Source organism: Zingiber officinale, chromosome 5A (assembly GCF_018446385.1).
Source record: "Zingiber officinale cultivar Zhangliang chromosome 5A, Zo_v1.1, whole genome shotgun sequence".
Taxonomy (NCBI): Eukaryota; Viridiplantae; Streptophyta; class Magnoliopsida; order Zingiberales; family Zingiberaceae; genus Zingiber; species Zingiber officinale.
The window spans coordinates 53,288,093-53,302,425 of record NC_055994.1 but is presented as its reverse complement, the minus strand read 5'-3'; positions in this window follow the sequence as shown (position 1 = coordinate 53,302,425).

Below are 14,333 nucleotides of genomic sequence, written 5' to 3'. Positions count from 1 at the left end.
ATTCATGGTGAAATAAGGGGGAATGAATCCCCTTAATTCCTCTTTAAGTTTTCGGCAAAATCAAAGAGGAAGAGGGAGAGGAAGGGAGGAAGGCAAGTTGCCTTTCTCTTGCTCTTTACTTGTTTCCTTTTGGCTAGCTTTTACTCTTACCTTTATCATGAGTTTCCCTCCTTTGCTATCAATATCTTCTCTCTATCCCAATTGGTTTCTACTAATTAATTCTATGAAATATAATATAAGAGGTTCAAGTTTCAATCCTTGACCTCTTCCTATTTTTATTTCTTTTTATTTCCTTTTTGGTTCAACTAACTTCCTATTATTTTCTAAGGCAAAATCCCACATTCATATATTTATCTTACAAGCTTAGTGGGTATTACAAATAAAATATGATATTTATTTATTTTTTGCAATTTCTATTATAGATTGCCATGACGTTAAATACGAACTCTTTCTCCCTGCGTTCTGTCCTTAAGAAGGACAAGCTTAATGGAGCTAATTTCCTGGACTGGTACAGGAATCTGAGAATTGTTCTCACACAAGAACGTAAACTGTACGTTCTGGAGCATTCCCGAGGTACCTCCTACCACCGCCACGCGAGCTGATCGAGATGCTTACAAGAAGCATCAAGATGACGATTAGATGTGTCTTGTCTCATGCTCGCAACCATGAACTTTGAGCTTCAGAAGCAACACGAGTTGATGGGTGCTTATGATATGGTTGAACATCTTCGTCAACTGTATCAAGGACAAGCAGGGCACTGGAAGAGGAACTGCACAGGATTCCTGGAAGATCTTAAGAAGAAGAGAAATAAGATTTTTACTTCAGGTATACATGTTATAGAAGTCAACCTCTCTATTTCTTCATCGTGGGTATTAGATACTGGATATGCTTATCACATTTGTACTAATGTACAAGCGCTGAGAAATAGCAGAGCATTGACGAAGGGCGAGATAGACCTACGAGTAGGCAAAGGAGCACGGGTTGCTGTTGTTGCTGTAGGAACTTACTATCTATCTCTACCCTCTGGGCTTGTACTAGAATTAGATGAATGTTGTTATGTGTCTGCCTTGACTAAGAACATAATTTCAGTTTCTTGTTTGGACAAGAAAGGTTTTTCATTTATAATAAACAAACAAATGTTGTTCAGTTTATTTAAATGATATGTTCTATTGTAGAACACCTCTGATGAAGTGACTCTATATTCTAGACCTTGAGAACCCTATCTATAACATAAGTACCAAGAGGTTCAAGTCAAATGACATGAACCAAACCTATCTCTGGCACTGTCGCTTAAGTCATATAAATGACAAACGCTTATCCCAGCTCCATAAAGATGGTTTACTGGACTAATTTGATTTTGAATCATATGAGACATGCGAGTCATGCCTTCTTGGCAAGATGACCAAGACTCCCTTTAGTAGACACAGTGAGAGAGCGACTGACTTGTTAGGTCTTATACATAGTGATGTATGTGGCCCTTTCAATGTCACTGCTAGAGGTGGTTATAGGTATTTCATTACATTTACTGATGACTTCAGTAGATATGGTTATGTGTACTTGATGACACATAAGTCAGAATCTTTTGAAAAGTTCAAAGAATTCATGAATGAAGTATAAAACCAGCTTGGCAAGAGTATTAAGATACTTCGATCAGATCGAGGTGGGGAATACCTTAGCCATGAGTTTCGTGACTATCTAGCTGAGTGTGGGATTCTATCCCACCTCACTCTTCCTGGAACACCACAGTGGAATGGTGTATCTGAAAGGAGGAATCGTACCCTATTAGATATGGTACGATCTATGATGAGTCACATAGATCTTCCTATGTATCTTTGGGGCTATGCTCTAGACACAGCAACCTTCATTCTCAACCGAGTTCCATTTAAGGCTGTAATAAAGACACCATATAGGATATGGACTGTGAGAGATGGCCAGGTGTCTTTTATGAGGATTTGGGGTTGTGAGGCTTATGTTCGTCGTCAAGTCTCGGACAAACTGGGACCCAAATCCGACAAGTGTTATTTCATTGGATATCCCAAGGAAACGAAGGGATATTACTTTTACATTCCCAGTCAACACAAGGTAGTTGTGGCTAAGACTGGGTATTTCTAGAAAGGGATTTTGTTTCAAGAAAGACTAGTGGGAGTACGTTCGATCTTGAAGAAGTTCAAGATATGGACCATAGCACAGAAGCCTCGATGGAAGGTGAACTAGAACCACAAAGTGTTGTGGATGATGTTGTTCCACAAGGAGTTTAGGAACCACAACCAGTTCAAGTAGACCTACCTCTTCGCAGATCTGATAGGATACGTCGTCAGCCTGAGAGATACTCATTTCTCTTGTCTGACCATGATGACGTTGTGCTCATTGAGGATGAGCCTACCTCCTATCAGGAAGCTGTGATGAGACCAGATTCCGAGAAATAGCTAGAGGCCATGAGATCCGAGATGGAATCCATGTACACTAACCAAGTATGGACTTTGGTTGATTCACCTGAAGGGGTCAAACCCATTGGGTGTAAGTGGGTCTTTACGAGAAAGATTGACATGGATGGACTTATTTATATGGGTCACATGGTAGCTAAAGGTTTCAAGCAAATTCATGGTATTGACTATGATAAAACCTTTTCTCCAGTAGCGATGTTTAAATCCATTCGGATCATGCTTGCTATTGCAGCATACCACGATTATGAGATCTGGCAGATGGATGTAAAAACCGCGTTTCTAAATGAAAACCTGCTCGAGGATGTGTACATGACACAACCTGAGGGTTTTGTAGATCCACAGCATACTGGCAGAGTATGTAAGCTGCATAGGTCCATTTATGGACTACAACAAGCTTCTTGGAGTTGGAATCTTCGATTCGATGATGCAATCAAACAGTTTGGTTTCATCAAGAATGAAGATGAACCTTGTGTCAACAAAAAGGTTATAGGGAACACAGCTGTCTTCCTTATATTGTATGTGGATGACATACTACTCATTGGTAAAGATATCCCTTTGCTGCAGTCTGTCGAGACATGGCTAGGGACTTGTTTCTCAATAAAGGACTTAGGTGAAGCATCCCGCATTCTAGGCATACAGATCTATAGAGATAGATCTAAGATATTGCTTAGCCTAAGTCAGAGTACATACATTGACAAGGTACTACTTCGATTTACTATGCAGAACTCCAAGAAGGGATTTTTGCCGATGTCACATGGTATGAGTCTTTCGAAGACACAAAGCCCCTATTCTAGAGAGGAGAGAGACCGCATGGATCAGATCCCTTATGCTTCAGCCATAGGATCTATCATGTACGCCATGCTATGTACTCGTCCTGATGTCTCGTATGCTTTGAGCATGATGAGCAGATACCAGTCAGATCCAGGTGAAAGTCATTGGATAGCGGTCAAGAATATTCTTAAGTACTTGAGAAGGACTAAAGAATATTTCTTGATATATGGAGGCGATGAACGAGCTAGCTGTAAAGGGTTACAGTGATGCCAGCTTCTAGACCGACCAGGATGATTATCGATCGTAGTCAGGGTTCGTGTTTTGCGTAAATGCGTTAGTTAGAACCTTAGAACCAATCATTTGATGATTGTATTATGGACTTATTATATCATATTATTATATAAATAAAGGCATTTGTTTTGGTTATTATACTTACTTGTATTGGTGCCAAATAAACTAAGTATAATAGCGTCCTTGAGTAGAAGGTTCTCACCTATATCAATTGGTTAGTTGAACTGATAGTGAGATGATATAGGGAGCACTACTCTTAATCATTCCTAGTCGAGTGTTAACATTCAGAGACAATGTTAATACAATAAGACTAGCATGTAGGTCAACTCGATGACTTGATCTCACAAGTCATGGATATAGAGATATCAAGTTGACACATGGGTATGCATTGGAGAATGTATACTGAATGACTCGCCATGAGAAAGTATCATTGATCGTTATATGTGTGTCATATACTTTCTCATGTGGCTATTAGTATGACTACTAGTCCTTAGACCTGAAGTCACCATGGTTCCCTACATAAGGAGTTATGTACTTTGGTTTCGTCAAACGTCACCCGTAACTAGGTGGACTATAAAGGCGATTACTGGGTATGTAACGAATTATGCAGAGGGATGTGAGTGATGTAGATGAGATCTATCCCTCCTATATGACGGGAGCGACATCGATATTCTTAATAGAGTGAGACCACGAAGTGCATGTCCATGCCCAAATGAGTCAATATGAGATATTGAGCTCATTTGATTTAGTGAGTCTACTTGCAGTTCAAGATTTAGATTGGTCAGAGGATGACATGGTCTATGCCTCACATTGATCAATCTAGATGTCTAGGATAGAAGGACACTTGTCATATATTGTGAGGAGTCACAATTAGTAGTCACAAGGTAATGTTGGATCTCAACATTCTTATAACTTGGGTAGTAATGATGTATTGCTAGATACCGCTCATTACTTATGCTTCTAAATGGGTTTAGGGGCATTGCCAACGTTACAAGAACCTATAGGGTCACACACTAAGGATAATTAGATGGAGATTAGGTTCATAAGATGAACCAAGAGGATTAGATTCATGTGATGAATCAAATTGGATTAAGAGTAATCCTAATTGGGCTAATTGAGTTGGACTCAAGTTGATTCATGTATTCAATGAGTCTAATTTAGATTATGACTCATTGAATCAATTTAATTAAATGAATTAAATTCATTATATTAAATTGGCTTGAATTAAATGGTTTGATTAGATCAACCATGAGAGAGATTAAGTCAAGTTTGACTTGACTTGAGAGGAAGATGAAGAGTCAAGTTTGACTTGACTTTATGCCACCTCATTGGTGAGTTGGCATTGATTGGGCCAATGATGATGCTCCACATCATCATGGTTGCTTAAGTGGGATGTCACCTCATGGGAGTTACCAAGAATTGTGACTCTTGGCATTCCATGGAGGTTACAACTCCTCTTAATGTGGCCGGCCACATGAATGTGATAGTAAGTTTTCATTTGTGAAGTAACTCTCATCTTCTTCCTCCTAGAGCTCTCTCTTCTTGCTCTCCCTCTTCTCTTGGCCGAACACCCTAGGTGCTAGCACACCTTTGTTTGGTCCCCTCCACCTAATTTTGTTCGTGTGGATACTTCTAGAGGGTTGTCTACTTTGACAATCTTGAGATCCAGCAAACCGTTGGACTAGCGGGATTGCAAAGGGCATCGCATCGAGGGTAACACTCTTATCTAGTGTAGATCTAGACTTTAGAAACTCGTACTTGTATTTTGTTTTATTTTTCCTTCGCACGGATCCGGTGGCGGGGGTTTCGGGGTTTCTGCGACGCGAAAAAGCAGTTTTCGCGGCCTGAAAAACCCAACAGTGGTATCAGAGCCACGTGCGAAGCTTGTACGAGTTTATTTTTTATTTTTATGACAAAAATTCAATACTGTATTTTTCTATAAATTTCTAATTTTTAAGATTTTTATGGGTATTTTTCTCGTAGAAGCGAAGCACAAATGTTTCGACACTTGTAGGCTTCGACTACCGAGAAGCTTTTTCCGAAACGGCAAGGTTTCGCCCCAAAAATTTTTGGGACAGCGGACTAAGGCACTGTAGGATTGCTTAGGGACACTCACGATGGTTAGATCGTGGATAGGGGCGCTGCCCCTGGCCCGGCAAGGGAATTCGTTCCGCGATTGCGCCCGAAAATGGCTAAACGGGATTGCCGAAAAATTTTACTCGTAAAAATTGTAAAAATTAGTATTAAAATTAAATAAAATTATGGAAATTACATAATTTAAATTATGTATAATTTGTGATAGTCATGGCCCAAAAAGACCCAATCTGATTGGATTTGTGTTGTAATTCATATTACGGCCTGCGCGCCGTCATTTGTGTTGTGTGTGCTGTATATTTGATACGCGACCTGCGCGTCGTGCCTTTCTCCATTTATTCTTGTTGTAAAATTAGTTTAGACTCGAATGTAACTCGATTTTCAAAATTGTAATGTACAAAATTGGAGCCGTGGAAGGTCCACATGAGACGGAGTTACGAGGAGGGCGCGAGCAACACAAGGTGGTCAAAGGGAGAAGCTTGAGAAGCTGTTTACCTTAGGTTGACCATCTGATCTTCTCATTGGCTTGAGAAGATTGTAGTAGGGCCATGACTAATCACAAATAAATTTAATTAATTGCTTGTGTGTATGTGATGCATGATTAGTAGTTAATTAGTGCCTAACGATTAGATTAGATCTAAATCATGTACAAGATGCACCCTTTTGATTAGATTAGATCTATCACGTATTTGATATACATCGACGATTAGATTAGATCTAAATCGCATCAACTCTAATGCCTACCATGTCGTGATACCTATCACTACCTCGATCACATGTGTTGTTGAATCTGCCAAAGCAGAGCAATACATATTATCTTGGTAGGGTACGGAGGGACAATCTTGGTCCCGCTTATCACCGCATGGGTCAATACAAACTCAATTAGATTGAGTATTCCTAGTTAACTCGGTTGGATCGAGTACAACTATAGGCATTCTTCCAATGGTTGGAAATATAGGACATAAATCACATTTATATTAATTTTTGATCGTATTAGCCAAAGCTAACTCAAGTTTTAATATAACTGCAGATAATGATCCTATAAATAAGAGTTGCATAGAGATGTAATTGGTAAATCGTTACCTACCGATCATACTAAGTCTTGGGTGATTTAGCCAAAGCTAACTCAAGGGTTAGTATGATGTGGATCTTGTCCCACATGAGTTATAGAATTCAGTGGGAGAATCATTTAGGTAAAGGCCTAATTAAATGATTTAAAAGAATATGATATTTATTTTTTGCATTTTTCTGTTGTAGATAACCATGACGTCGAATACGAACTCCTTCTCCCTACGTTCAGTCCTTGAGAAGGACAAGCTCAACAGAGTAAATTTCCTGGACTGGTACAGGAACTTGAGAATAGTTCTCACCCAGGAACGTAAAATGTACGTTCTGGAGCAGCCCATTCTGGAGGCTCCTTCTGCCAATGCCCCGCGAGCTGACAAAGATGCTTATAAGAAGCATCAAGATGACACATTAGATGTGTCCTGTCTAATGCTCGCGACCATGAACTCTGAGCTTCAGAAGCAACATGAGTTGATGGGCGCTTACGATATGGTTGAACATCTTCGTCAACTGTATCAAGGACAAGCGCGGCATGAGAGATTTGATATCTCAAGGGCACTATTTCAGTGCAAGATGTCAGATGGGGCTCCCGTAGGCCCATATGTACTCAAAATGATTGGGTACATAGAAAACCTACAGAGGTTGGGATTCCAGCTTGGCCAAGAGCTGGCCACTGACCTGATCTTACAATCCTTGCCGGATAGCTATAGTCAGTTCGTTCTGAACTACAATATGAACGAAATTAACAAGCCACTGCCCAAGCTGCTTAGCATGTTAAGAACTGCTGAGCGGAACCTTAAGAAAGCTAAGCCCCACTCTGTTCTGATGGTTCAGAAACACAAGGGCAAGGGCAAACCCAAAGGCAAGGGAAAGTCCCAAGCTAAGGGCAAAGGCAAGGCACTGAAGCCTAAAGGAGGGGTCACCAAGGATGCTACCTGCTTCCACTGCGGTCAGACCGGGCACTGGAAGAGGAACTATAAGGTGTACCTGGAAGATCTTAAGAAGAAGCGAAGTGAGACTTCCACTTCAGGTATATATGTTATAGAAGTCAATCTATCTATTTCTTCATCATGGGTATTAGATACCGGATGTGCTTCTCACATTTGTACTAATGTGCAAGCGCTGAGAAATGCAGGGCATTGGTGAAGGGCGAGGTGGATCTATGCGTAGGCAATGGAGCACGGGTTGCTGCTGTTGCTGTAGGGACTTATTTTCTATCTCTGCCCTCTGGGCTTGTATTAGAGTTGGATGATTGTTGTTATGTGCCCCCACGGGTTTCTCTTTTATAATTAAGGATAAATGTTGTCCTGTTTATTTAAAAGATATGTTCTATTGTAGTGCACCTCTGATGAACAGACTCTACATTCTAGACCTTGAAAGCCCTATCTATAACATAAATACCAAGAGGTTCAAGTCAAATGACCTGAACCAAACCTATCTCTGGCACTGTCGCTTAGGTCTGATAAATGACAAGCGCTTATCCCAGCTCCATAAGGATGGTTTGCTGGACTCATTTGATTTTGAATCTTATGAGACGTGCGAGTCATGCCTACTAGGCAAGATGACCAAGACTCCCTTTGGTGGGCATAGCGAAAGAGCGACTGATTTGTTAGGACTTATACATGTGATGTATGTGACCCATTCAATGTCGCCGCTAGAGGCGGTTATAGTACTTCATCACATTTACTGATGACTTCAGTTGATATGGTTATGTGTACTTGATGACACATAAGTCAGAATCCTTTGAAAAGTTCAAAGAATTCAAGAATGAAGTACAGAACTAGCTTGGCAAGAGTATTAAGATATTTCGATCAGATCGAGGTGGAGAATACCTTAGCCATGAGTTTCATGACTATCTAGCTGAGTGTGGGATTTTATCCCAACTCACTCCTCTTGAAACACCACAGTAGAATGGTGTATCTGAAAGGAGGAATCGTACCCTATTAGATATGGTACGATCTATGATGAGTCACACAGATCTTCCGACATACCATTGGGGCTATGCTCTAGACACGACAGCTTTTATACTCAACCGAGTTCCATCCAAGTCCGTGATAAAGACACCATATAGGATATGGACTGGGAGAGATGCCCTGGTGTCTTTTATGAGGATTTGGGGTTGTGAGGCTTACGTTAGACGTCAAGTCTCAGACAAATCAGAACCCAAATCCGACAAGTGCTACTTTATTGGATATTCCAAGGAAACTAAGGGATATTACTTCTACATTCCCAGTTAGCACAAGGTAGTTGTGGCAAAAACTGGGGTCTTTCTAGAAAGGGACTTTGTTTCTAGAAAGACTAGTGGGAGCACGTTCGATCTTGAAGAAGTTCAAGATGCGAACAATAGCACTGAAGCCTCGATGGAAGTTGAACTGGAACCACAAAGTGTTGTGGATGATGTTGTTCCACAAGGAGTTGAGGAACAACAACCAGTTCAAGTAGACATACCTCTTCGCAGGTCTGATAGGGTATGTCGTCAGCCAGAGAGATACTCATTTCTCTTGTCTGACCATGATGACATTGTGCTCATAGAGGATGAGCCTACCACCTATCAGGAAGCTGTGATGAGACCAGATTCCGAGAAATGTCTAGAGGCCATGAGATCTGAGATGGAATCCATGTACACCAACAAAGTATGGACTTTGGTTGATCCACCTGAAGGGGTAAAACCCATTGGGTGTAAGTGGGTCTTTAAGAGAAAGACTGACATGGAGGGATTTATCTATAAGGGTCGCTTGGTAGCTAAAGGTTTCAAGCAGATTCATGGTATTGACTATGATGAAACCTTTTCTCCAGTAGCGATGTTTAAGTCCATTAGGATCATGCTTGCTATTGCAGCATACCATGACTATGAGATATGGTAGATGGATGTCAAAACCGCGTTTCTTAATGGAAACCTGCTCGAGGATGTGTATGTTGGTGCAACCCTAGGTCAAGGTTGACCTGGTTGACCTGACTCGAGTTGTATTTTGATGTTTGACTTGGGAAGATTGTCGGTGCAACCTTAGGTCAAGGTTGACCTAGTTGTGTTGCATGTTGATGTTTGACACTCGTGAGAGAGTTCTATTCTTGATGTGGGACAAGAATAGATGTTTGGGAGATTATTGGTGCAACCGTAGGTCAGGGTTGACCTGGTTGACCTGATTCGGGAAAAGTCCAAGTATGGAGACTTGGCACGGAAAAGTCCAAGTAGGGAGCTTGGCACTGGAAAAGTCCAAGTATGGAGACTTGGCACGGAAAAGTCCAAGCAGGGAGCTTGGCACGCGAAAAGTCCAAGTATGGAGACTTGGCACTGGAAAAGTCCAAGTATGGAGACTTGGCACTGGAAAAGTCCAAGTATGGAGACTTGGCACGGGGAAAGTCCTGGTGAGTGAAGTCCTAACTGGGATGTTAGGCAGTTGGAAAGTCCTGGTAAGTGAAGCCAGGCAGTGAGAAAGTCCTAACTGGGATGTTAGGCAGTGTGGAAATCCTGGTGAGTGAAGCCAGGTGGAAAGTCCTGGTGAGTAAAGCCGGGCAAGGGAAAATCCAGATGGATCAGGGATGATCGGACTTCTGGTGTTGGAAAGTCCAAGTAGGTCAAAGGGATTGACCGGACACTTGGCAGGGAGTGCTAGCAGGTCAAAGGAGTGACCAGATGCTAGGGATGATGTACCAACAGGTCAAGGTTGACCGGATGTTGGTGTGGAAGTCTTGGGACTTGGTTTGGGCAAAAACCAAGCTCGGTCGGTCACCAGACCGATCCAGTGATACCTTGTTTGCTCCGATCGGTCCGGTGACCGATCGGATAACAAACAGAACATCTGGTTCTGTGGGCACCGATCGGTCTGGAGACCGAGCAGAAAGCGATCAGTGTGCCTCTGATCAGTTATGTCCCGATCGGCCCGATCAGAGACGATGTCGCGGAAGCACAGAGTTGGGATCGGTCCACGCCGATCGAGTACGCGAAGGTTTTGTGCACTAACGATGCGGGGACCGATCGGCCCGATCGGTCCGTAGACCGATCGGGGTTCTAGCTGCGCACGGCTAGTTTCTTCATCTTCTTCGCGGTATAAAGGGGTCGAGGCCGCTGCGCGACAACTTCTTCCTCTTCTCTTCGCTGCCTGTTCTGGTGCTTGAGCTTTGTTGAGCTCTTCTTCGCAAGCTTCGCGTGAGCTTCTCGACTGGGATATCCTGCTGTTGTAGGTGTTCTGAGGAGCTGCTGCTTCAACGAAATCCAGTCGGCGAGGAGGCAAGAAAACCTGTGTTTTTTTTCATTCATTGTTCTTGTCTTCTTGTATTTCTTGTTGTATTCCTTTCTTGCTGTTGCAAGAATATTGTGGCGAGGTTTCTCCACCCTCAAGGAGTATATTGTATTAGCCGGTTCTCCGGGGACTCATCCACCGACGGATTGACTGGACTCGTCCACCTTACGGACACGCCGAGGAGTAGGAGCCCTAATCTCCGAACCTCGTTACATCGACGCGTTGAGGTTTGATCTTCTTGTTTTCGTTTCCTTGTTTGTTTTTCCGCTGCGCTAACGAATTGTAGGAAGAAAAACGAGCGATTTGGGGCGGCTATTCACACCCCCCCTCTCTAGCCGAGTACGAACGATCCCAACAAGTGGTATCAGAGCGAGGCCGCTCTTCGACGGATCAACACCCGTGGGAGCAAAGCTAGAGAATGGATCTCTATGGAGAAGATGTCACCATTCCACCTTTCTACGAATGCGGCGACTTCGCGTATTGGAAGGTAAGGATGAAGTATTTTCTTATGACTAACATAATGAATTGGTTTTGTGTACAAGAAGGTTTTACTCCTCCGGTGGATGAAGAAGGAAAACCACTTGAGAAGAAGGAGTGGACAAGAGAACAAATTCACAAATCCGAAATCAACGAAGAGGTAACGAGAATAATTGAATTTTCATTGCCTACTAACATTTTGTGTAAGATAGGATACAACAATGCCAAGGAGTTGTGGAACAACTTGGCCAAGTACCATGAGGAGAGCTCCACCTCAAGCCATGAAGAGGAGCCTAGTGAGCCAAGTAGCTCACATCATGGAGGGAGCGAATTGGAAGTTGAGGGCTACTCAATATCCAAGGAAGAAGAGGAGGAGAGTTCCTCTTGTTCAAGTTCGGAGCAAGAAGAAGAAGTTTCCACCTCCGGAAGGGTTGAAGAAGAAAGCTCACACCCATCCCCAAACCTAGGTAACTCAAGCATCTCAATTTCAAATAAGTTACATATAATATGCTTTGAGTGTAGGGAGTGTGGACATTACAAGAGCAAATGTCCAAAGAGAGTTAGGAAGACTCCACCGGCACCAAAGGTCAAGGAAGCCGGAGTCCCAACACGCAAAGGCAAGAAGCACATGGTGTGCTTTCAATGCAAGCAACGGGGACACTATAGGAGCCAATGTCCGAAGAGGAGGAAACCTCACAAGGACAAGGGATGCACATCGATAGGGGGAGCTAAGGCAAACCCTAAGGTAACCTCTAAGGTTCATTATTGCAATTCTAATAAAACTCATGCTAGTAGTTTTGTTGCAATTGTTAATAATGATAAGCATGTTAACTTTAGGAACCAATACATGTGCTTAGGAGCTAAACATGTTAGCCTAGATAGGGATACTACTAGGAATGCTAACCCTAGGATTAACACTTCTAAGGTTAAGAAAACCTAGGTAGAAACCCTAAATCAACTAGACATATGCCTAGGAATACCTCAAGGAAGAGTGATAAATCAAAAATTGAGGTATTAGAAAAGGAGAATCAAGTCTTGAGGTCAAGGCTTGATACCCTAGAAAAGGCCCTTAAAAGTTTAGAGAAGTCAACTCTAGGGCCTAAGGGTCAAAAGTCCAAGGACAAGAAAGGTTTGAGTCACAAACCTAAGTCTCAAATGGTCAAGCCCACATATCATGATGTTCCATTCGATTATGGAACAAAACCTAGGGCTAGGAAGACCAACACCAAGGTCACAAGGGGAGTCACCCCTAGAGTTGATCTTGATGAGTCCCAAATGGCCAAGGCTTTAAAGCCTAAGAGGGTCATTAGGAGGGTTGCTAGGGAAGTTATCCCTAGTGAATATTTAGTGAACCCAATGAGCTCAAGTAGGTATTGGGTTCCTAGGAGCATTTTCTCTACCCCATAGATGGGTTAGAGAGTGTCAACTCCAATAAGAAGGGTAGTTAACCCAACTTTGAGGAAATTGACACTCAAGGAGCATTTTCAAGGTTTTGATAACCTTTGAAAATGAAAAAGAATTATTATTTACTCCTTAAAGAGTAAATTGTGCCATATTTGAAAAATATCGATTTCAATCTTATTTGGCACAATTTAAGAAAACCTAGAGAAATACCATAATTGGGATTTTGGTTTTCTCTAAGGGATATATGGGCAATCTAGGGTTAGATTCTAAGTTAGCTAAGGCTAAGGATACTTAGATAGGGAATTTAGGCATTTTATTTGTGCTAACTTCCCATGATTGGTTGCCATATGCCATGCCATGACATCATACTTATTTTATTATCATTTGAAATGTCATGATAATGCTTAGGTTATCTATATGTCATGTGTTAGTTTCGTTTCAAACTTTATGCCATGACATCATGACATTGGCACATGTTTTCATTTATGTTATTAATTTATGCCATGTCATCATCTCTTGCATTAAGAATCAATGAAATTGATTTAAGGATAAAAACACATTTTGGTATTGAGATCAAAGTGTAGTTTAGAAAATGCATGAGAACTTAGCCTAAGTTGACCTTAACCCATATCTCACATCAAATTGACTTGAATGTGGTTTGATACACCTTAGATGTGTGTGAGATATTAGGATCATGAGTTAGGATCAAGGTGCATAGTTTTTGTACCTAGATGAGCCTACTTCAAGAAAAGGAGGATCATAGGGAAAGCTTGTGTACAAGTCATGTACATATAGCCCTAAGATTGTGGTCCCAAATTAAAGGGTTTGAAATCATTTCAAAATTGTTTTGAAAAACCTTGATGAAGCTTTCCTAGTGATAGCATTCATCATTGAACATTGTGATACAAAGTTGACTTAACTTTGAATTATTTCAAAGTTTTTGAATTTTGTATCAAGATTTGAAAATGGAAGTTATTCTCATATAAAACTATTTTTCCATGATAGTATATGTTATGAGGAATGTATCCTCAAAATTTCACATTTTTTCGAATTTTCTGGAATTTTTTAGGAGTTTCTGAATTTTCGGGGAGGGAAATCAGAAATCTCTGATTTCAGAGTGTGGATCGGTCACCGGACCGATCCAGGGAAGTTCTGATCGGTCTGGTGACCGATCAGTGACGATCCAGTGCGATCAGTGAAGCGTGGATCGGTCTGGGGACCGATCCAGGGGGATTCTGATCGGTCTGGGGACCGATCAGTGCGTGCCAGTTTCTGATTTTTCAGCTGTTGGTCTGAAATTTCAGCTGGAAGTTGGGTTTTGTGGATTTCTAAGGTTTGGAACTCTCAAAGACATTGTTGGTGCAATGGTCAAGGGGGAGTTGACCTCTAGGGGGAGTCTTACCTAATTGTCAAGAGGAGTTGACTTTTAGGGGGAGTTTGTACTCCTTAAGACTCTTGAGGATTAGTGATATGGGATTATCACTAAGTTGATTGTTGAGTTTAGTATCAAGGGGGGAAATTAAGAGTTTCAATGAAAGGTATGAGA